Source organism: Nomascus leucogenys, chromosome 9, assembly GCF_006542625.1.
Source record: "Nomascus leucogenys isolate Asia chromosome 9, Asia_NLE_v1, whole genome shotgun sequence".
Taxonomy (NCBI): domain Eukaryota; kingdom Metazoa; phylum Chordata; class Mammalia; order Primates; family Hylobatidae; genus Nomascus; species Nomascus leucogenys.
Window position 1 is genome coordinate 80,134,462 of NC_044389.1, and position 26,000 is coordinate 80,160,461.

General features: G+C 36.8%; 1 protein-coding gene across 1 annotated transcript in view; it reads right to left on the reverse strand.

Annotated features, from left to right (window-relative positions):
* The window catches only part of STPG2 (sperm tail PG-rich repeat containing 2), a 931,943-nt gene that overhangs the window by 498,335 nt on the left and 407,608 nt on the right, over positions 1 to 26,000 (reverse strand). The window lies entirely within an intron of this gene.

A 26,000-nucleotide genomic window follows, 5' to 3' on the forward strand; every position in this document is an offset into this window, starting at 1 on the left:
TGCCATTGGTTTGAATTTCCCCCTGTAGCTCAGAGTAGTTTGATCGTCTGAAGCCTTCTTCTTTCAACTCGTCAAAGTCATTCTCCATCCAGCTTTGTTCCATTGCTGGTGAGGAACTGCATTCCTTTGGAGGAGGAGAGGTGCTCTGCTTTTTAGAGTTTCCAGTTTTTCTGCTCTGTTTTCTCCCCATCATTGTAGTTTTTCCTACTTTTGGTCTTTGATGATGGTGATGTACAGATGGGTTTTTGGTGTGGGTGTCCTTTCTGTTTGTTAGTTTTCCTTCTAACAGACAGGACCCTCAGCTGCAGGTCTGTTGGAGTTTGCTAGAGGTCCACTCCAGACCCTGTTTGCCTGGGCGTCAGCAGCGGCGGCTGCAGAACAGCGGATTTTTGTGAACCACAAATTCAGCTGTCTGATCGTTCCTCTGGAAGTTTTGTCTCAGAGGAGTACCTGGCCAAGTGAGGTGTGAATCTGTCCCTACTGGGGGGTGCCTACTGGGACGTATCTAAAAGTCATAAGAGCTGTCTATGACAAACCCACAGCCAATATCATACTGAATAGGTAAAAACTGGAAGCATTCCCCTTGAAAATTGGCACAAGACAGGGATGCCCTCTCTCACCACTCCTATTCAACATAGTGTTGGAAGTTCTGGCCAGGGCAATCAGGCAGGAGAAGGAAATAAAGGGTATTTAATTAGGAAAAGAGGAAGTCAAATTGTCTGTTTGCAGATGACATGATTGTATAGCTAGAAAACCCCACTGTCTCAGCCCAAAATCTCCTTAAGCTGATAAGCAGCTTCAGCAAAGTCTCAGGAAACAAAATCAATGTACAAAAATCACAAGCATTCTTATACACCAATAACAGACAAACGGAGAGCCAAATCATGAGTTAACTCCCATTCACAATTGCTTCAAAGAGAAAAAAATACCTAGGAATCCAACTTACAAGGGATGTGAAGGAACTCTTCAAGGAGAACTACAAACCACTGCTCAATGAAATAAAAGAGGATACAAACAAATGGAAGAACATTCCATGCTCATGGGTTGGAAGAATCAATATCGTGAAAATGGCCATACGGCTGAAGGTAATTTATAGATTCAATGCCATACCCATCAAGCTACCAATGACTTTCTTCACAGAGTTGGAAAAAACTAAAGTTCATATGGAACCAAAAAAGAGCCCGCAACATCAAGTCAATCCTAAGCCAAAAGAACAAGGCTGGCGGCATCATGCTACCCGACTTCAAACTATACTACAAGGCTACAGTAACCAAAACAGCATGGTACTGGTACCAAAACAGAAACATAGATCAACGGAACAGAACAGAGCCCTCAGAAATAATGCCGCATATCTACAACTATCTGATCTTTGATAAACCTGACAAAAACAAGGAATGGGATAAGGATTCCCTATTTAATAAATGGTGTTGGGAAAACTGGCTAGCCATATGTAGAAAGCTGAAACTGGATCCCTTCCTTACACCTTATACAAAAATTAATTCAATATAGATTAAAGACTTAAATGTTAGACCTAAAACCATAAAAACCCTAGAAGAAACCCTAGGCAATACCATTCAGGACATAGGCATGGGCAAGGACTTCATGTCTAAAACATCAAAAGCAATGGCAACAAAAGCCAAAATTGACAAATGGGATCTAATTAAACTAAAGAGCTTCTGCACAGCAAAAGAAACTACCATCAGAGTGAACAGGCAACCTACAAAATGGGAGAAAATTTTCGCAACCTACTCATCTGACAAAGGGCTAATATCCAGAATCTATAATGAACTCAAACAAATTTACAAGAAAAAAACAAACAATCTCATCAAAAAGTGGGCAAAGGACATGAACAGACACTTCTCAAAAGAAGACATTTATGCAGCCAAAAAGCACGCGAAAAAATGCTCATCATCACTGGCCATCAGAGAAATGCAAATCAAAACCACAATGAGATACCATCTCACACCAGTTAGAATGGCCATCATTAAAAAGTCAGGAAACAACAGGTGCTGGAGAGGATGTGGAGAAATAGGAACACTTTTACACTGTTGATGGGACTGTAAACTAGATCAACCATTGTGGAAGTCAGTGTGGCGATTCCTCAGGGATCTAGAACTAGAAATACCATTTGACCCAGCCATCCCATTACTGGATATATACCCAAAGGACTATAAATCATGCTGCTATAAAGACACATGCACACGTATGTTTATTGAGGCACTATTCACAAGAGCAAAGACTTGGAACCAACCCAAATGTCCAACAAGGATAGACTGGATTAAGAAAATGTGGCACACATACACCATGGAATACTATGCAGCCATAAAAAATGATGAGTTTATGTCCTTTGTAGGGACATGGATGAAACTGGAAGCCAGCATTCTCAGTAAACTATCGCAAAGACAAAACACCAAACACCACATGTTCTCACTCATAGGTGGGAACTGAACAATGAGAACACATGGACACAGGAAGGGGAACATCATACTCTGGGGACTGTTGTAGGGTGGGGGGAGCGGGGAGGGACAGCATTAGGAGATATACCTAATGCTAAATGACGAGCCAATGGGTGCAGCACACCAACATGACACATGGATACATATGTAACAAACCTGCACATTGTGCACATGTACCCTAAAACTTAAAGTATAATAATAACAATTTTAAAAAAAGAGTCAGAACACCCCTTCTTGCTACAATGGTCTTCTATTAGTCTCTAGATTAGAACAAAGGTCCCTCAACTGTTTGTTACTGATACATAACAGGCAAGTATAGAAATTGAGAGTAAGCATTTAGAAAGTTTTAAGCAATTTGACATCAGTTAGTTTGTCAGCTATAATGGAAATATTTTTAAAATCTTGCTGGGCACAGTGGCTCATGCCTGTAATCCGAACATTTTGGGAGGACAAGATGGGAGGATCGCTTGAATCCAAGAGTTCAAGACTAGTCTGGGCAACAAAGCGAGACCTTGTCTCTACAAAAATTTAAAAATTAGCAGGACGTGGTGTCGCACATGGTGCCGCTAGTGGTGTTGCATGCTGAGGAGGGAAAATCACTTGAGCCCAGGAGATTAAGGCTGCAGTGAGCCAAGATTGCACTACTGCACTTCAGATTGGGTGACAGAGTAAGACTCCAGCTCTAAAAAATAAAAAAATAAAAAATTTAAATCTGAGAAAATGTAAGCATATTTTCATAATCTGTCATTGTGTCATTTAAATTTTAATCAGCCTATAATTTATATAATTTAATATTTTTAGCTAAATTAAGGAAGTAAATAGGTATTTTTACACCTAATTTACAAACAGAAAAAGCTTAATGGGCTTTCTTTGGCAAAAAAAGATAAAACGTCTCTGAATGAGGCAGAGGTAGTAAACCAAAGAACAATGAAAGTAATTTCAAAGAAATAAAGACCAAAGACTTTATACTATTTTACACAAAAGTATGACTGGCAGCAAAGTTTAAAACCACTGTGGGTTATTTGCAGAGATGTACTGGCTATGAAACAATAAAACCATCAAAACCTAAGTAGTATTTATGCAAAAACCATATAGACATTCAAAACAAAAAAAAAAATATTTGAAATAAAAAGTAGTGAATTGCAAAGCCAACAGAAGCATATGTTTGCTACTTCACATAAGTATTAGTGTTTTCAGGCTTTTTATATAATAGCCCTTCAGGATGCTAACAGGGTATATAAACATACACACACACACACACACACACCACACCACACACACTGACATCAGGGAAAAATTCCACCAAAGATGTTTGCTTGGAAATATTCAGTGAATCTGCAATAGAGAACCAATTTCCAATGACACCATAGTCTGATAAATTCAGGAACTGGTTAATGACATGGAAGACCAATTCATAGAACAAAGAAATTTAGTGACGTGTTTTTAACTGAAACTTAATAAATGCAAAGATAGTATGGCATTTCCTTTGGTATATGTGTGATCTGAACATGATGGTGCTGTGAAGGAAGAATTATTTTTCTGCTTCACTGCCAAACATAACAATTTTCAAACTGTACAAATCTATGAAAAATTATAAGTCAGTAAACATGATTTGGAGTTTAAATTTTGTGTAACAGTATATTCTGATGGTGCAATTGTAATGACAAGAAAGTATTCTGGAGCAGTTATCCAGATTAAGCCGTTTACTCCAGAGTGTAAATCAATGCATTGTTTCCTTCATTGAGAAACTCTTCGTATAATTTTTTTTTTAAAAAGACACCTGTCTAAACAGTACGTTTGGTGACAATTAATAGTGTAGTTGTGAATTACTTAAAGGCTAATGCAGTGTATTAGAGAGTATTCTCTGCACTGAGAGAGGATATGAAAACTAATCGTACACTACTGTTATTACATACTTAAATTCCATGGTTGTCAAGGAGAAACACTGTCGAAAATAAACAATGAAACGAATTTTTAGTGTTTCTGCAAGATAAAAAAGTTTGGTCCTAAAAAAAAAAAAAAAGAAAAAAAAGAAGAAAGAAAGAAATTCAGACATTCAAAGACAAGGCTTTCAAATTAACCCAACCTGAAAAAGACAAAGAAAAAATAATTTTAAAAAATGTACCAAGCCTCCAAGAAGTTTGGGATTATGTTAAACAACCAAACCTAACAATAATTGGTATTCCCGAGGAAGAAGAGAAATCTAAAAGTTTAGAAAAGATATTTGAGGGAATAATCAAGGAAATCTTCCCCAGCCTTGCTAGAGATCTAGACACTCAACTACAAGAAGTTAAAAGAACATCTAGGAAATTTATTGCAAAAAGATCATTGCCTAGTCACATAGTTCATCAGGTTATCTAAAGTCAAGACAAAAGTAAAAATTTAAAGAGCTGTGAGTCAAAAGCATCAGGTAACCTAAAAAGGAAAACCTATCGTATTTACAGGAGATTTCTAAGCAGAAATCCTACAAGCGAGGAGGGATTGGTGTCCTATCTGTAGCCTCCTTAAACAAAACAATTATCAGCCAAGAATTTTGTATCCAGTGAAATAAGCTTCATAAATGAAGGAAAGATACAATCTTTTTCGGACAAACATGCTGAGAGAATTTGCCACTACTAAGCCAGCACTATAAGAACTGATACAAGGAGCTCTAAACCTTGAAACAACTCCTTAAAATACACTAAAATAGAATTTCCTTAAAGCATAAATCTCACATGACCAATAAAACAATAACAATGAAAAAAAAAGAAAGGTATTCAGGCAACAAATAGCATGATGAACAGAATAGTACCTCACATGTCAATACTAACATTGAATGTAAATGGCCTAAATGCTCCACTTAAAAGATACAGAATGGCAGAATGAATAAGAATTCACCAACCAAGTATCTGCTTGTGAGTATAAGGACTCATATAAACTTAAGGCAAAAGGGTAGAAAAAGGTATTCCATGCAAATCAACACCAAAACAAGCAGGAATCACTATTCTTATATCAGACAAAACAAATCTTAGAGAAACACAGTTAAAAAAGACATACGGAAATTGTATAATGATAAAAGGACTACTCTAAAAGGAAAATATCATAATCCTAAATATATATGCAGTAACTCTGGAGCTCCCAAATTTATAAAACAATTACTACTAGACCAAGAAATGAGATAGACAGCAATACAATAATACTAGGGGACTTCAATACTCCACTGACAGCACTAGACAGGTCATCAAGACAGTCTATGGACTTAAACTGTACCATACATCAAATGAACTTAACAGATATTTATACAACATTCTACCCAACAATTGCAAAATACACATTCTATTCATCAGCACATGGAACATTCTCAAAGACAGACCATATGATAGAACACAAAACAAGTTTCAAAAAAATTCAAGAAAATCAAATTATAGCAAGTACTCTCTCAGACAACAGTGGAATAAAATTGGAAATACATTCCAAAAGGAACCCTCAAAACCATGCAGATACATGGAAGTTAAATAACCTGCTCCTGAATGATCATTGAGTCAACAATGAAATCAAGATGGAAATTAAAAGACTCTGAAATGAATGATAATAGTGACACAACCTATCAAAACATCTGGGATACAGCAAAAGTGGTGCTAAAAAGAAAGTTCATAGCATCAAACGCCTACATCAAAAAGTCTTAAAGAGCACAAATAGACAATCTAAGGTCACACCTCAAGGAACTAGAGAAGTAAGAACAAACAAAACCCAAAGCCAGCAGAAGAAACGAAAGAACAAAATTTGAGCAGAACTGAATGAAACTGAAACAAACAAACAAAAAATAAAACATAAATCAAACAAAAGGCCATTTCTTTGAAAAGATAAATACAATTAATAGACCGTTGGTGAGATTAATCAAGAAGAGAGAGGATCCAAATAAGCTCAATTAGAAATGAAATGGGAGATACTACAGCCAATACAAAAAAATCATTCAAGGCTGCTATGAACAACTTTACATGCATAAAGAGGAGACAGATAAATTCCTGGAAATATAAGACCCTGCTAGATTAAAACAGAAAAAAAATAGAAATGCTGGACAGATCAGTAACAAGCGGCGAGATTAAAATGGTACTTAAAAAGTTACCAACAAAAAAAGTCCAGAGGCAGACAGATTCACAGCTGAATTCTACAAGACATTCAAAGAAGAATTAGTACCAATCTTATTGACACTATTGCAAAAGAAGGGAGAAAGAGGGAATTCTTTCTAAATTATTCCATGAAGTCAATGTCACCCTAAGAGCAAAACCATGATAGGACATAACAAAAAAAGAAAACTATAGACCAATGTCCCTGATGAACACAGACACAAAAATCCTCAAAAAAAAATACTAGCTAGCCAAACCCAAAAGCATATAAAAAAGATAACCCACCATGATCAAGTGGGTTTCGTATCAGGGATGCAGAAATGGTTTAATATCTGCAAGTCAATATGTGTGATATACCACATAAACAGTATTAAAAACAAAAATCAGATGATCATCTCAATAGATACAGAAAATCATTAGACAAAATCCAGCATCCCTTTATGATTAAAACCCTCAGCAAAATTGGCATAGAAGGAACATACCTTAAGGTAATAAAAGCCATTTATGACAAACCCACAGCCAACATTATACTGAATGGGGAAAAGTTGAAAGCATTCTTCCTGAGAACTGGAACAAGACAAGGATGCGCACTTTCCCCACTTCTATTCAACATAGTGCAGAAGTCCTAGTCAGAGTGATTAGATAAGAGTCGGAAATTTATTTCTTCATCCAAATTGGTAAAGAGGAAGTCAAATTGTTGCTGTTCGCTGATGATATGACAGTATACCTAGAAAACCCTAAAGATTCTTCCAAAAAGCTCCTAGAACTGAAAAATGAATTAAGCAAAGTTTCAGGATACTATATTAATGTACACAAATCAGTAGTCTGCTATACACCAACACTGATCAAGCTGAGAATCAAATCAAGAACACAATCCCTTTCAAAATAGATGAAAAAAATAAAAAAGAAACTACTTAGGAATATATCTAACCAAACCAAGGAAGTGAAAGACTTCTGCAAGGAAAACTATGAAACACTGCTGAAAGTAATCAAAGACATCACAAATGGAAACACATTCCATGCCCACAGATACATAAAACCAACATTGTGAAAATGACTACACTGCCAAAGCAATCTACAAATTCAATGCAGTTCCCATCAAACTGCATTGTGTGTGGTGACTCCACCATTCTTTATAGAACTAGAAAAAAAAATCCTAAATTTCATATGAAACCGAAAAAAGAGCCCACATAGCCAAAGCAAGACTAAGCAAAAAGAACAAATCTGGAGGCATTACATTACCCAACTTCAAACTATACTATAAGGCGATAGTCACCAAAACACCATGTTACTGGCATAAAAATAGGCACATAGACAAATGAAACATAATTGAGAATCCAAAAATGAAGCCAAATACTTATAGTCAATTGATCTTTGACAAAGCAAACAAAAACATAAAGTGTGGAGAGGTCACCCTATTCAACAAATGGTCCTGTAATTAATTGGCAAGCCATACACAGAAGAAAACTGAATCTTCATCTCTTACCTTATAGAAAAATAAACTCAAGATGGATCAAAGTCTTGAATCTAAGACCTGAAACCATACAAATTCCAGAAGATAGCATTGACAAAACCCTTTTAGACACTGGCTTAGGCCAAGACTTCACGACTAAGAACAGAAAAGCAAATACAATAAAAATAGAGATAAATAGATGGGACTTAATTAAACTAAAAAGTTTCTACATGGCAAAAGAAATAATCAGCAGAGTAAACACAAAACCCACAAGAGTGGGAGAAAATCTTCCGAATCTATACATCTGACAATGGACTAGTATTCAGAATCTACAAGGAACTTAAAACAAGTCAGCAAGACAAAAGAAAACAATCCCATCAAAAAGTGGGCAAAGGACAAGAGTAGACAATTCTCAAGAGAAGATATACAAATACAAATAGCCAAAAGACATTAAGTAACGCTCAACATCACTAATTATCAGGGAAATCCAAATCAAACCCACAATGTAATACCACCTTCTCCTGCAAGAATGCCCAAAATCAAAAAAATCAAAAAATAATAGATGTTGGCATGGATATGGTGAAAAGGGAATACTGTTACACTGTTGGTGAGAATGTAAACTGGTAAAACTACTATGGAAAACAGTGTGAAGACTCCATAAGGATCTAAAAGTAGATCTACCATTTGATCCAGCAATCCTACTACTGGGTATCTACCCAGAGGAAAAGAAGTCATTATACAAAGAAAGATACTTGCACACACATGTTTATAGCAGCACAATTCTCAATTGCAAATATCCAAATGTCCATCAATGAATGGATAAATAAAATGCGATATACACACACACACACACACACACACACACACACACACACACCATGGAATACTACTCAGCCACAAAAAGGAATGAAATAATGGCATTCACAGCAACCTGGATGGAACTAGACACCATTACTCTAAGTGAAGTAACTCAGAAATGGAAAACCAAACATTGTATGTTCTCATTCATAAGCAGGAGCTAAGCTGAGGAGGCAGAGACATAAGAATAGTACAATGGACTTTGGGAACTCAGGGGAAAGGGCGGACGGGGGATGAGGGGTAAAAGACTACACATTAAGTACAGAGTACACAGCTCAGGTGATGGGTGCACCAAAATCTCAGAAATCACTATTGAATAACTCATTCATGTAATCAGACACGACCTGTTCCCCAGAAACTATTGAAAAATAAAAACTACACTTTTACTATACTTCCTCCCATACTTTATGCTTTTGAAGTCACAATTTACATTTTTTATATTGCATATCAGCAAATTACACTATTTTCAGTTATAAAGTGTAAGTGATTTATACACCACAAAAAAAATGTAATTAGTTCAGTAAAGTTTAAGGGAAGGAGCACACCAAACCTTGAGGGACACCATCTTTGGAACTGAGTGGTACTAGGAGATTGAGTCAGAGGGTATATGTTTTAACATTTTTTTTTTACTGTCAAAAAGAACAAGAAACTCATCACTGACTTTCTTGGAGAAAAACTACTTGATATTTCTGAAGATTTTACTGTTGAAAACCATAGCAAAGTGTATTTTCTTTACTACTTTTGTTATTACCAATTCCTCTCTAACAATTATTCTAGTTCACACATCTCAACTGACAAACAAGATGCTCTGTACCAGTATATCAAAATCTATAGTTGAGAAGAATATGAAAATGAAATGAATGGATATGAGTTATGAAAACCAGAGATAAGAATTTGGTAATTATTTATAAAATATTCTTTCCTTGGTTACAAATATAATTCTTTATCAGGAAGTTAAAGTTGAAATACTACTTTGCACAAATAATGAAACTTGAGCATTGCAATTAGAACAGAGTAGAAAAACATGTAATTTTCATTTTGGTAAGTTTTTGTTGTTGTTTTGTTTTGTTTTGGCTTTATAGATGAAACTGAAACTACTAGGCAAAGTACTTTTAGGTAATAAAAATAGTGATGGCTTAGATAATAGTTTTTAGCATACTAAAACCAAAAAAACTGAATATATGCTAATGTAATCCATTAAAAACACTATTTCAAATTAAAAATAAGTTAAAGGGATATAAACCTGGTTCTTTCCCACTCTCCCTATTTTTGGCATCGCTACATTCAAATAACCACCCAATGCCATTGCAAAAATCATACATTCAACGCATCTTTTTGATGATAGCACTCCACTGTCTATGTAAAATATGTCCACAGAAAAGCAGTGATTAGTACTTAAAAAGGCGTGGAGTTATGACAATTGTCATGGCCAGAGCTTTATTACTTTCTTGACAGCATTGCCTCATGTGGAGTAGGAATTGTGATTCTCTGCTCTTTCTCTGAATTATTAGTAGATTCAATTGTTAGTTTGGGGAAAAGCAGTGATTGTTAAACTTCTCGGAGGCAGGAGTATTACAGCTCCCTCTGAGAGTATTAAAAATACTATTCACAGAAAAATATACAAATGTATAAGCATGTAATATTTTATATCCTTGTGTATTAGGGTTCTCAAATAGGATAGAACCCCACTAGACAGAGACAGTACTAATAGGAGATATATAGATGGGACTTAATTAAACTAAAAAGTTTCTACACAGCAAAAGAAATAATCAGCAGAGTAAACACACAACACACAAGAGTGGGAGAAAATCTTGCCAATCTATACATCTGACAATGGACTAGTATTCAGAATCTACAAGGAACTTAAAACAAGTCAGCAAGACAAAAGGAAATCCCATCAAAAAGTGGGCAAAGGACAAGAGTATATAATTCTCAAGAGAAGATATACAAATACAAATAGCCAACAAACATTAAATAATGCTCAACATCACTAATTATCAAAGAAATGCAAATCAAACCCACAATGTAATACCACCTTCTCCTGCAAGAATGCCCATAATAAAAAAAATTAATTTTCTGCTCCTATAATTGAGGCATACCACCCTCAAAAACCATTTGTAAACAGGATTGGACCTGGCAAGAAAAAATGAACATACTTATTTGGGAAGATTGCATTGCAGAACAGGCAGAGGTGCTGTGCAAAGATTCCTATGGAACCATTATTGTTTGGTCCTCTAAGGGAATGTTTAGCTTGAATTGCACCTCTTAGTCTGCATGCCACGGCCACACTATGTTCAGCTGGTCTAAACAAAATGGTCAGATGGTAGAAATGGTAAGAAGTACAGCAAGAGTTCCTATTATCTGGAAACATGGCGGTATAGTGGCACCTCAACCTCAAATGATATGGCCCACTGTAGGAGCTAAATATAAGGATTTGTGATAACTACTAATGGCTCTTAATAAGATCAAAATTTGGGAAAGAATTAAAAAGCATCTAAAAGGACACTCTACAAACTTGTCTTTGGATGCTGCAAAATTAAAAGAACAAATATTAAAAGCATCCCAGGCACCCCTGAACTTAATGCCAGGAACTGAGGTGCTTGAAGGAGCTACAGATGGATTAGCAGCTAGTAACCCATTACAATGGATAAAAACACTTGGAGGCTCTGTGATTTCAATGATGATTGTGCTTTTAATCTGTGTTGTTTGTCTTTGTATAGTCTGCAGATACGGATCTCAATTCCTGCGAGAAGTAGCTCACCGTGATAAAGCCGCCTTTGCTTTTATTGTCTTGCAAAAACAAAAAGGGGGAACTTGTTGGGAAGAGGCCCCCAAATCTGGCCATAAACTGGCCACAAAACTGGCCATAAACAAAATCCCTGCAGCACTGTGATATACTCGTGATGTCTATGACACCCATGCTGAAGGTTGTTGTTTTACCGAAATGAGGGCATGTAACACCTGGCCCACCCAGGGCAGAAAACCGCTTAAGGCGTTCCTAAACCACAAGCAATTGCATGAGTGATCTGTGCGTTAAGGACATGTTCCTGCTGCAGATAACTAGTCAGAACCCATCCCTTTGTTTCAACCCATCCCTTTGTTTCGGCCCATCCCTTTGTTTCTCATGAGGAATGCTTTTAGTTAATCTATAATCTATAGAAACAATGCTTATCACTGGCTTACTGTCAATAAATACGTGGGTAAAACTCTGTTCATGGCTCTCAGCTCTGAAGGCTGTCAGCCCCCTGATTTCCCACTCCACACTCTATATTTCTGTGTGTGTGTCTTTAATTCCTCCAGCACCACTGGGTTAGGGTCTCCATGACCAATCTGGTCTCAGCAGTATCCCTTTGCCTTCAGCAAGAAACTCAGCAGGTCGTGGTTATTTTCTTGGTGGAGTGACTCAAACCTTCATTCCTGAAGGGTCCAGGCCATTTGTATTTCTGCCTGGATTAGCAGAACTGTTGGAGTTTCCCATTAAGCTTAATCACAGAGCATGGGAATACTAAGAGACGCCCTAATGGATCTCCTGTATTCCATTCATACTCTTCCTTACCACCGTTGTGTAGTAGTAGACTGAGTTCATCTTGATAATCTGTGTCAATAACCCCAGCGAACACTGTAACTCCATTCTTAGCCTGTTGACTTAAAGGTAGGAGGAGCACAAATTGTCCAGGTGGCAATCTTAACTTCCAATTTAATGGATTCATTGTTGTGTCTCCTGGTGGCAGCATTCCTCCCTCTGGAACTAAGACCTCTAGGCTAGCAAAATGTAATGTCGTGAGAACAGGAAGCAAAAATGTTGCTAGTGGATCACTAAGGTTGATGATGAGTGATGCCACTTCCACTTCCACCCCTTCATTCCTGGCCCCATGAATCCTGGCTATGGGAGAAACAATACTGCATATTGGAGGCTGATTCAGAGCATTCATGGCCTTCTGGAATACTTTGCCAGAGCCCGGCAAAGTATTGTCACCTAGTTGGCATTGTAATTGTGACTTCAAAAGGCCATTCCACCATTCTATCAATACAGCTGCTTCAGGATGATGGGGAACATGGTAAGACTAGTGAATTCTATGAGTATGAGCCCACTGCCACACTTCTTTAGCCATAAAGTGAGTGCCTTGGTCAGAGGCAATGCTGTGTGGAATACCATGACAGTGGATAGGGCATTCTGTGAGTCCACTGATGATAGTCTTGCATACAGGATAGGCACATATCCAGAGTAAGTGTCTATTCCAGTGAGGACAAACCTCTGCCCTTTCAGAAGAGGTCCAATACAATTAACCTGCCACCAGGTAGTTGGCTGATCACCCTGAGGAAAGTGGCTACATTGAGGGCTCAGTGTCAGTCTCTGCTGCTGGCAAATTGGGCACTCGACAGTGGCTGGAGCAGGTCTGCCTTGGTGAGTGGAAGTCCATGTTGTCGAGCCCATGCATAACCTCCATCACTGCCACCATGGCCACTTTGTTTATGGGCCCATTGGGCAATAACTGAGGTGGCTGGGGAAAGAGGCTGAGTGGTGTCCACAGAATGGGTCATACTATCCAATTGATTACTAAAATGCTCCTCTGTTGAGGTCACCCATTGGTGATCACCCACATGGGATACAAATACCTTCACAGTTTTTGACCACTCAGAGAGGTCCATCCACATACCTCTTCCCTAAATTTATCACCAATTTTCTTATGCTTCTTCCAAGTCCCTGACCATCCAGCCAAACCATTGGTTACAGTCCATGAATAAGTATATAATCGCACATCTGGCCATTTCTCCTCCCATGCAAAGTGCATAACCAGGTGCACTGCTCAAAGTTCTGCCCAATGAGAAGAGTTCCCTTCACTGCTGTTCTTCAAGGATGTCCTAGAAAGAGGCTGTAGTGCTGCAGCTGTCCACTTTTGGGTGGTGCCTGCTTATGATGTAGAACCATCTATGAACTAGGCCCTAGTCTTCTCTTTCTCTGTCAACTAATCATAAGGAACTCCCCATGAGGCCATCAGTGCAGGCTGGAGGAGACAAGGCAATGTGGCATCAGTGGAGCCCATGGGCATTTGAGCACTTCCTCATGTAACTTACTTGTGCTTTCAGGACCTGCTTGAGCCCGATCACTTATATGCCACTTTCATTTGATGAGGGAATGCTGCTGTGCATGACCCACTTTATGGATAGATGGGTCAGAAAGCACCCAGTTAATGATAGGCAGTTTGGGTCATGTGGTGACTTGATGACCCATAGTCAAACATTCAGTTTCCACCAAAGCCCAGTAACAGGCCAAGAGCTGTCTCTCAAAAGGAGAGTAGTTATCCACAGATGGCAGGGTCTTGCTCCAAAATCCTAGAGGCCTCCGCTGTGATTCACCTATGGGGGACTGCCAAAGGCTCCAGTCACCATCCCTATCTGCCACTGATACCACAACCAATTGGATCTGCTGAGTCATATGGCTCCAGTGGCAGAGCAGCTTGTACAGTAGCTTGGACCTGTTACAGAGCCTTCTCCTGTACTGGACCCCACTCCAGAACAGCAGCCTTTTGGGTCACTCGACAAATGGGCCAGAGCAACACACCCAAATGAGGAATGTGTTGTCTTCAAAATCCCAGTAGGCCCAGTAGGCATTCTGCCACTTTCTTGGTTGTAGAAGGGGTCAAATGCAGCAACTTATCCTTCACCTTAGAAGGAATATCTCAACAGGCCCCACACCACTGGACCCCTAGAAATGTTACTGAGGGAGAAGGTCCCTGAATTTTAGTCAGATTTATTTCCCATTTTCTGGCATGCAAATGTCTCACCAATAAGTCCAGTGTGCTTCCCAATTCTTGCTCACTGGATCTAATCAGCATAATGTCATCAGTGTAATAGACCAGTGTGATATCTTGCGGAAGTGAAAAGTGATCAGGGTCTCTCCAAATAAGATTATGACACAAAGCCAGAAGTTGATATATCCCTGAGGTAGGACTGTAAAGGTATAATGCTGGCCTTGCCAGCTGAAGGCAAATTGCTTCTGATGGGCCTTATGGACAGGAATGGAGAAAAAGGCATCTCCTGAGTCAATGGCTGCATAGCAAGTACCAGGAGATGCGTTAATTTGTTCAAATCAATGAAACCACATTTGGTGCAGCAGCTTAAATTGGAGTCACCACTTGATTAAGCTTATAATAATTCACTGTCATTCTCCAAGATCCATATGTCTTCCTCACAGGCCAAATGGGAGAGGTGAATGGGGATGTGGTGGGAATCACCACCCCTGCATCTTTCATATCCTTGATAGTGGCACTAATCTCTGCAGTCTCTCCAGGGATGCAATATTGTTTGTGATTTACTATTTTTCTAGGTAGAGGCAGCTCTTAATGCCTTCCATTTGGCCTTTCCCACCATAGTAGCCCTCACCCTACCATTCAGGGAACCAATGTGGGGGTCCTGCCAGCTGCTACGTATGTCTATGCCAGTTATGCATCCTGGCACTGGGAAAATGACCACAAGATGAGTCCAGGGACCCAGTGGACCCACTGTAAGTCAGACCTGAGCTAAAACCCCTTTAATTATCTGACCTCCATAAGCCTCTACTTTAACTGGAGGACCACGATGACATTTTGGATCCACTGGAATCAACATCAGCTCAGTGCCAGTGTCCAGTAGTCCCCAAAATGTCTGATAATTTCCCTTTCCCCAATGCACAGTTAACCAGAAGTCTCCATGGGGAAGGACAGAAAAAAGATTAACAGCATAAACTGTTGGTAGTGTAGTGGGGTCCTCCCTCAAGGGGACCTGGCCTCCCCATCATTCAAGGGGTTCTGGGTCTGTAAACCTGCTCAAGTCTGGAAATTGATTGAGGGGCCGTGATTCTATTTTTATAATTCAAATTAGTCTTTTGTCCATTCAACCTAGAAGGTTTCTGCTTATATAAATTAAGTAGGAATGCAGTAGGCTTCCTGTCAATTTCACTTCTAGGAAAACCATGATTAATTAGCCAATCCCATAGCTCTACATAAGTCAGACTATTCTGACTGCTGCTTTGTCTCTGCTGTCCATCACAGTAGCTATGTCCACTTTGCCTTTAACAGTTGAGTGCCACCACTTGGCCCCTGCCACCTTGGGATCCAATTACTCCCATTATATTTAAATTTTGTAGTTGAGTGACGGTGGTTCCCATTGTTAGATGTGACATACAGAGAAGAGCAATTACAGAGCTCTTCAAAGATGTAGGTACTACCCTCACAAATCTGTTTCACAACGCATTGTTCAAGGGATATCTTCTGGATCCTCCCAGCTGGGATGAGTAGGTCTAAAGTGACTAATCCATTCCACCTTCCCAATCTCTCTAAGCATTTGGATCCCTTCCTCTACATCAAACCAAGGGATACCAGGCACTCCCAGCTGACTTACAGTGGGCCATCTTTTAATCCATATTTCAGCTAACCATGCAATTAAGCTATTAGAACCTTTTTAAACTCCCTGAGCTGCAACATTAAATGCAGAGTCCCCACTTAGTGGGCCCAAATAAATAAATTCAGCCTGATCCAACTCTATGTTCCTTCCAACATTATCCCACATCCTTAATATCCATTCCCATGCCTGTTCTCCAGATTTCTGTCTATATAAGTTAAAAATTCAAGCAGTTTTTTCAAGTGTAACACACCTTCTCGTGGGTCAAACCCTCAACCTCACCTCCAGGGACCCGCTGGGACTTTAGTTATAGGTCTAGAAGCAAATGGGGGCATTTGGGGTGGCTCCTGAAGAGAATCAACATTATCTTGCCTGGCAACTGCCTCACCAGAGGCCATCACTGTTGCCTCAGGCAATGCAGGGTTTATCTCCTCAGACAAAGGTGGAATGGCTGATGGTAGCATGGGACAAGAAGGAGATATTGCCACTACTGGCAATGGTGAAGCTGTTTGTTCTGCCAAAAAAGCTTCATCAGAGTTTACAAGCTCAGTGTCCCCAGCTTCATCAGGGTCCTCCCACACATCCCCATTCAAAGTTGTAGGGTTCCATTCTTTTTCAATCAATGCCCTTACATTAACAGTAGACGCCTGGTGAGGCTGTGCCTGCACCTTTCATTGCATGTCAGCCACTTGCATGATAAGAGCTTGTGTCTATTTTTCCGCAATTTCAGGTCTTTCTCTACAGGAGGTAAGACTCTCACTCAGGGCAATCTTAGCAGATTTGAGGCTCAGTATCTGCTTCTGAAGCTGGGAGTTAGAATCCCTAGATTCATCATTTTCTTTCATTACTTTGTTCACTGAAGTTTGGAGCAACCAACCAGCTTCATTATGTTCCTTGGTTTTCCACATATGGTCAAAAGTATTAGGTATAGAGTGACTAGACTCCTTGCTTCTCACGAGCAGTGAATCAGGAGTGTCAAATGCATTTATTTTGCATAACTCTCTAAACAGTTCATGCCAAGGACTATCAGTGTTCTCCATATTATTAGAAGTAGAGTCTTAGCATTTTGGGGTCTAATCATATTAAGCAGCCAACTCCAGAACCCCAAAACCAGCAAAAGAACTCTATCCTTAATATTCTGTTCTTCTAGAACCACTTGTGTTACCAAAATCTGTATTAGTCAGGGTTCTCTAGAGGGTCAGAACTAATAGGATATATATATATACACTGTATATATTATGATATATATACACACACTATATATAGTAGCATATAGTATATATATAGTATATACAGTATATGGTATATAGACTATATATACAGTCTATACACTATATTATACTATATATACTAAATATAATAGTATATATAGTATATTATAGTATATATATAGTATATTAGTATAGTATATTTGTGTGTGTGTGTGTATATATGTGTGTGTATATATATATATATATATATATATATATATATATATAGGGGGATTTATTAAGTATGAACTTACATGATCACAAGGTCCCACAATAGGCTGTCTGCAAACTGAGGAGCAAGGAGAGCCAGTCTGAGTCCCAAAACTGAGAACTTGGGGTCTGAAGTTTGAGGGCAGAAAGCATCCAGCATGAGAGAAAGATATAGGCTGTGAGGCTAGGCTGGTCTTATCCTTTCACATTTTTCTGCCTGCTTTATATTCTAGCTGTGCTGGCAGCTGATTAGATGGTGCCCACCCAGATTAAGGGTGGGTCTGCCTTTCCCAGCTCACTGACTCAAATGTTAATCTTCTTTGGCAACACCCTAACAGACACACCCAGGATCAATACTTTGAATACTCTGCATCCTTCAATCCAATTAAGTTGACACCCAGTATTAACCATCACACCATGAAAGAGTTTATGAACTCCATGTAAATGATCCATAACATATAATCATCCAAATGATCTTTCTGGTCTGAAAGCTATCCTTACGATACAAAGATCTTTCTCTATTCTGATACAAGAAATACTTACATAATACGTCTGGATTCCTCTCAACACAACCCAGAGAAGATCATACCTCTGACAGATATCCCAAGGCCTAATACCATAGGCTGAAAATAGATTTTCCCAGACAGAACATAATATGTCTCCTAAAATTTAATGACTTAGGAAGTTCAAAGGAATATCAAGAGTTCTGTCAGAAGAAATGAAGGAAGGGAATTAAAGCAAGGTTGTAGTCCATGGAGACTCAAAGACCTTTTTAGAATGGCAAATGACAGGTAGCTTTTAAACATTCACTTTGGGGTATTAAGTAATGTGCCATGACCTTTACAATTGAAGTGCAAAACCAATTTCTAAAACCAAAAGTTTAAATCACATTTTCAAATAATATAAAATACTGTCCCACAAACATTAAAACTACAGTATAAAACTGAGTTTGTAAAAGGAGAAGTTTAGGTCAAATTCTAAAATATATTTCATAGCTGCAATTGAAAATTTTCTACAAAGATAATATGAAAATTAGAAATAAACTTAGAAACTGTCATTCAATATTAAAAAAGCATATATAATTTAAATCATGCTTTATCATTCCTTATAAGCAATTTATCAAGAAAAAATATGGAAAAGATATCTTAAAATATTAAAAAATAAAACACTGGGTGTTGCTTGATTTGTATTAATATATAACATTATAATTCTACTCAGAAATCTTTGGTGTCTATAGCTCAGAGGAGAAAATTAAAACTGCATATTTTGATACTCTTTGTAATCTAATACTATCTACATATATAATATCATTCTATTCATTTTATATTTTAGTAATACTACCAATAAGCTTGACAAGGATATTCTATTCTCCAGTGCCTCTTTGACTTTGTATATACTGTTTCCTTTGCCTAGAATAAGCCCCATTGGCTTGTCTAAGTAAAAAACTCCCATTACTCTTTTATATTTCATATAAAATACTTTCTGAAGTCTTACTCCCTTTGTCTAACTTAGAAATTCTTTTTTTCTGAGATGGAGTCTCACTCTGTCACCTAGGCTGGAGTGCAGTGGCGCGATCTCAGCTCACTGCAACCTCCACCTCCCAAGTTCAAGCGATTCTCTTGTCTCTGCCTCCTAAGCTGGGACAACAGGTGCATGCCACCACACCTGGCTAATTTTTGTATCTTTAGTCGAAACGGGGTTTCACCATGTTAACCAAGCTGGTCTTGAATTCCGGACCTCAGGTGATCTGCCCACCTCGGCCTCCCAAAGTTCTGGGATTACAGGTGTGAGCCACTGTGCCAAGCCCAGAAATTCTTAAAGTGCTGGGATTACAGGCATGAACCACTGCACCCAGCCCAGAAATTCTTTATTATATTGGTACCTTTCACCTATTAACAAACAATAATTATTTTATTATAATTAAAATGTTTATATATAGTTTCTTCTTACTAGATTGCTATATATTTGAGAATAGAGATTTTTCATTTTGGACTCAGAGCCTATACCAGACTAGGATCATATTTATAAGCTAGAAATACATGAATATAGCCATGAAACAAAGGTAACAGTAACGATAACATATATAACATATATAATATATAATAACTATAACATACGGCCCCACTGTATAGCAAGTACTGTAATACATGCTTTTTTCATTATATGTTTGTACTACATTTATAGTAGTTTTTATGCTTGTATCTGAGCTATCAAGTGATCAAAGTGCGATTTATACTATTTTCTCTTGATCCAATGAATCTACCTTTTCCTTATAACTGTAGCTTTGAATTTTTCTTTTTATTCATAAGCAGTGGAACTCTTTTTCTAACATATATAATATATGAAACATAGGAAATGTAGCCCTTCTGAAAAAAGCAAATAACGGAGGACTAGACACATATACTTAGCACCCCGTTATCCTCTGTGAGTAGCTTGTAGGGACCAATATAGAGACTAACGCCCTAAAAAATTTGTTTCCATCTCTACTTATTGTCAATCCATATGTTGAAATCCTAACCCCTAGTGTGATAGTATTAGAAAGTTGGCATTTGTAGGTGATTAGGTCCTGAGGTAGAGCCCTCGTGAATGGAATTAGGCCCTTATAAAAGAGAGCTCCTTTGCCCTTCTGCCATGTGAGAACACAGGAAGAAGACAGCTGTCTGCGAATCAGGAAGAAGGCCCCCACAAAACACTAAATTTTATCTAGGACTTTCCAGTGTCCAGAGCTATGAGAAATAAATTTTTGTTGTTTATAAACCACCCAGTCTCTGTTAGTTTATTAAAGCAGCCAAAACCAACTCAGATACAGAGAGAATGGTAGTCTGAAAACCCAACTTGGGGCAGGGTGAACATTTCCAAGAAGAATAATCCGCTATATTAAACGCTGCTGCTAGGTTAAATAAAATAAGAAGATTCAACACAGAATCTACCACAGGATTGGGCAAAAGATTTATGAAAGTCATTGATGAGCCATTTCTGTGGAGTAGTTGGGGAGAAAGCCTTATAAGTGTCAAATTAAAAGAGAATAAGAAAAGAAGAAACGATGAATGTATGCTAGTACTTTGAGTAGCTTTTTAAAGAAGAAAATATAAAAATAGGGGTTTAATTGAAGGAAAAATGAGGCTGAGAGATATTTTTAGATGGGACGATAGGCAAAATGGTTATATGTTTACATGAATGATTTGGCAGAGAGGAAAAAATGAAGTAAAGGGAGAAATTGCTGGTACAACATCATTAAGCAGATGAAGCAAATGAGATCTGGCAGGTAATTAAAGGTATTAGGCTTAAGTAGGAGGCAAGACAGTTCAACATCAGGAGGATAAGTGGAGTAAATATGTAGAAATGCTGTTGGGGAAAGTGATGTGCTGATAGGACCTTGTAGAAATGTTAAGTAAAATGTCTGAAGGCATTAACTAAAAGAGAATGAGAGAGCTGGGCGCAGTGGCTTAACGCCTATAATCTCAGCACTTTGGGAGGCAAAGGCAGTTAGATTGCTTCCAGAAGTCCAAGACCAGCCTGGGCAACAGGGTAAACTCCATCTCTACAAAAAATACAAAAAATTAGCCAGGTATGGTGGTGTGTGCTTGTAGTTCCAGCTACCTGGGAGGCTGAGGTGGGAGAATTACTTGAGCCTAGGAGGTTGAGGCTGCAGTGAACTGTGATTGTACCACTGCACTCCAACCTGGGCAACCGAGTGAGACCCTGTCTCAAAAAAATGAAAATAATTTCAATAAATAAAAGAGGATGGAGGGTGGGGGGAAGTACTAGAGATTTTAGAACAGAGAAGGTATGAAAGAGTTACATATGAGAGTGTGAGAATAACTGCAATAGAAAGAAATATTATGACTGGTGGGCATCAATAAGGGCCTTCTGAATGGTAATTGGACGAATAATAAAGATGATAGTCCCAATTATAAATGAAAGGAAGGAAAGAAAGATTGATGTGTCAAACCTAATACCAAAGTAAACGTATAAGGTAGCATAGAATCGAAGACAAAAATAAAAACTGTATTCAAACCAAAAGAAAATATAAAGGCATTAAATAAATTAACTTAGGTATGAAGAAACACTAAGCCTAACAAAATGATTTTTAAAAGTAAAGACAATTTTTAATAGATTTTACCAAATAAGCATGCAAAACATGGTAAAATTTCTTAGGTAAGTTGGTAACCATTACTATACAGCAAATGAGTGGTTATGTTGAAATTCAAATACAAGTACTTTGGTCTGACTTTCTACTCTCTTAAATGTATACTCTAAGCTAATGGCATAAAGGGTATTCCAAGATTGATGTCGATACCCGGCAAAAACAAATACGAAAGTGCAACTCATCTACAGCTAATGATGTGAAAGGGACAAAAACACAACTAAAGCAATGTGGGAATGTTTTTTTTAAATATTACCACTTTTCATAAGCAAATAGTTTTTTTGAAAAATAAAATTTACAAAAATTCACTTGGCAAAGGAAACAACATAAATAGACCAATAATTATTTAAGAAATATGAAAATATATTAAAATATTACCTCACTAAAAATAATTTCTAAAAAAAAATTACAGATATATATTAAATGCCTTATAATATCCAAACCAATGAAGTAAAGGGAAATATGGCTGGCACCACTCTTTGAGCAGATGAAGTAAGTGAGTTCTAGCATGTAATTAGAGGTATTAGGCTTAAATAGGAAGCAGGCCTTGTTTGTCAGTGATTCTAAGAATTTTTCCTTAAGACGTAATCAAAGGTTGGAACAAAGATCAGGTATAAAACCATCTTTATAGGGCTATTTAAAATAATAATAGAAAAACTGAAAACTTTTTAAAGATCTCTTGCTATACTCCCAATAAAATATCTTTCTGCCATTTAACATTATTTTTCTGAGAATGTGCAATAGAGAAAATACTTTTTTCTATTTTTGGTGAAAATATAATTAAATTACATATATGTTAATGCATTTTCTCATTTCTATAGTATAAAATTATTCTATTCCATAAACAAAGAACAAAATAAAATACCTACTAATTCCTTCTTTAAAATTACCCAGAATGAGGGTTTTAGACAAGTGGGTAATCTGCTAACAAAGGGATTTTCTAAATAAATTCCTTTATAATTTTTCATTTGAGTAAAATTTTCTTTTCATAAAAATATATCTTTGTTAATTTCTGTACTACTTGAATGCATGTTTAAATGAAACTAATCGCACTACAGATTGTTCTCTTGTGCCTTTTCTAAATTTTCATATTCATGGGATATTTATCAATCTAAAATGTGATGTGAAGTCTGAATTCAAACTTCTAAGTGCACAATTTTCATCAAAAGAATTTCAAAGTAATAGAAAGTAAATGACTCAATTGAATTAATTAGTACTATCACACACATGCATCGATTTCTAGTTTATAAAATCACAGCCAAATAAATGTTTTTTTAAAATAGAGTTGACTTTAACAAAAAGGTGTTAATCTATAGTAATAATAAGAATCTCAATTTTTAAATTTAGAACTGAAAATAAGTAATAAACCAAACCTACAGTGTGATTCCAATTCTCAACATGTTCTGGATTTATACATGTTAATATTTTGTCTCACTTACATTCTCCTACCCAATTCTGCTATTAAAAATTCACTCTGAAACTAATCTCTAACTGAGATTTTTCAAGCAATTATGTAACCTGCAAAAATTAAAACCTATACTCATAAAATGAATTGTGTTATTGAACTTCAATTAATTGCAGCAGAAGTTTTGCTTTTTAAGAGATATATTTAAATCTTTTCTAATATTTAAAGGATTTTATAATGTTAAATTCATTGAAGTTTCTTCTATTTAGCTTTTTAAAATATTCTCACATGGTCACTGTCTAATTTAAATTTCAGAAAATCAATATATGTGAAGCAAATAAAAAATCAGTGTATTTGACTCCATTGTATTTGAAGCTTTATCTAAACCTTAAAAAAACATTTTTTGGTCAAGAGACTGATTCAACAAGAGAATGTGAATGAATCAATAAAATATACTGTTATTTTAAAAGAATATATACATATTCTTTTCACTGAGAACTAAGTCAATGAGGAAAAATTTGTGTCTAGATAAAAATTTGTGATTTATGAAAAGAAAATCCTGATTTTCCATTTTGCTAATTTATTCAATAAACATTTATTAATATACTATTAGGTGCCAGATTCTGTGGGTGGAACCTGAATAATATACAATTAAATAAATCATTGCCTTCATGAAGCTCATAATGTAATATTGAGAGTTCTCAGTTGAAATTATAAGTGAACTTTTATAGATTAATAAACCTTCTAAAATTGTATGCACATTTTTTTATGAGCATACACACATTTTCTCCCTAGCTTTTATTAGATCTTCAAAAAGGTCAATGATAGTAATCCAATAAATATCAATAACTAAAAGGAGCAAAGACAAACAGCTTAGCTAGTAATTGAAATAAGATGGGCAAAGTAAGATATATTCCAAAAGCAACTCTGACCTTCCTCCACTCATCAAAAATGGGGAGAGAACTAAATCTGTCTGGGGAACTCAAGAGAGAATTTACAAAAAAATGAAAATAGCAAGCAGACATTACAAATGTGGGTGTACAATTTAAGAAGCCTCCAAATTTTTGCAAATATAATTGTATGGACCACCAGCATTGGACAGTTGGGGATCCTTTGTGGACATAAGACATTAAAAATATATAACTATCTCAATGGCAGATCATACAGTTAAGTAATTTTCAAGTATAACTGAATTGCAATTCTAAATCAATATCATGCATTTCTAGAATTATTTTTTTCTGTTAAAAAAAGTAAAATGTTTACGGCAAATATGTTCTCAAGAGTCACCAATTTAAACTTATTAAAGTCATGAGAGAGTGTCAAATTAAAAGAACAAGTTAATAATAAAGAGACCTAGTAATTTATCAACCCATCAACTTAAAAGTAACTTCTTTAAAGAAGGAAAATTATGAAAAATGTATGTATTGAAAAAGGTTTTTAATTATTCAAGGAAATAAATTGGTGTTAAGAAGACACAAAAAAATTATAGACTCAGTTCTCAACAGAAAAGTTACCTTGAAGTTCAGTAAATATAGGATGTAATAGTTTGAAATTTCAAGAATACCTTAACAAACAACAATATAAAACCCATAAATGTTTTCTCTGACATGGGAAATAATTTTGCATAATAAACATCTACCATAAAGCATAAATATATAATATTAAATTTATAAAATCTTAAGAAAGAAAGAGCAAGAATATCTTAAATACTGGAAAGACTAGTGGGAATATCCTTTACGAAGAATGCATCACAAAATGAAAAAGGATACCATTAGATTGGCTGACATTTATTATTTGTGGATACCATTAAAATGAGTTTTTTAAAGGAGAGAAATTGCTCAACTAAAGATGCAATATGATTTAATATTATCAAACTATGAACAACTAAAGTACTCAACTTATCAAGACCAATATCTTATTAATCAATACTTAAAGACCTTCCCTCACTATGCTCATCAATCTAAAGTAAACAAACATCATAAACTTTGCCCAGTCCTAATCAGTTCCCCATTTACAAGACTTGCCTTAAGTCACCTAGCATAGATTCTGAAACCATATAAATACCCTCCCTTGACTTCCACCATCGAAAATAGTACTAATACTCTCGAGAGAGTCTCCCTTTCTGAAGTAAGTCTAATAAAATTAGCTTTGCTTAACCAGCAGGCATTAGTCTTTGTCTTTTGGAGGAATCAACAGCCAACAAGATAACAATTCTTCGATTACTCATTTTCATTTATTTTATTTTCTCCTTTGATGGAATGCTGAAAAGTATTTAGATTGTGACATTTTATTTTTATTTACTTTTTTTTTTTTTTTTTTTTTTGAGAAGGAGTCTCACTCTGTCACCCAGGCTGGAGTGTAGCGGTGCAATTTTGGCTCACTGCAACCTCTGCCTCCCAGATCCAAGTGATTCTCCTGCCCCAGCCTCCCGAGTAGCTGAGACTACAGGTGCATACCACCATGCCTGGCTTATTTTTATATTTTTAGTAGAGACAAGGTTTCATCATATTGGCCAGGCTGGTCTCAAACTCCTGACCTCAAGTATCTGCCCGCCTCAGCTTCCCAAAGTGCTGGGATTTCAGGCATGAGACACTGTGCCTGGCCTTAGATTGTGACATTTTAAGTAAGGAGAAAAACATGTATTCAATATAAATAAACTTGTCATTAGCCCCAAAAAGAACATTCATTTTGGTTTGCACTCAGAATTAACTGTTAAATTAATTGTTACAAATCAC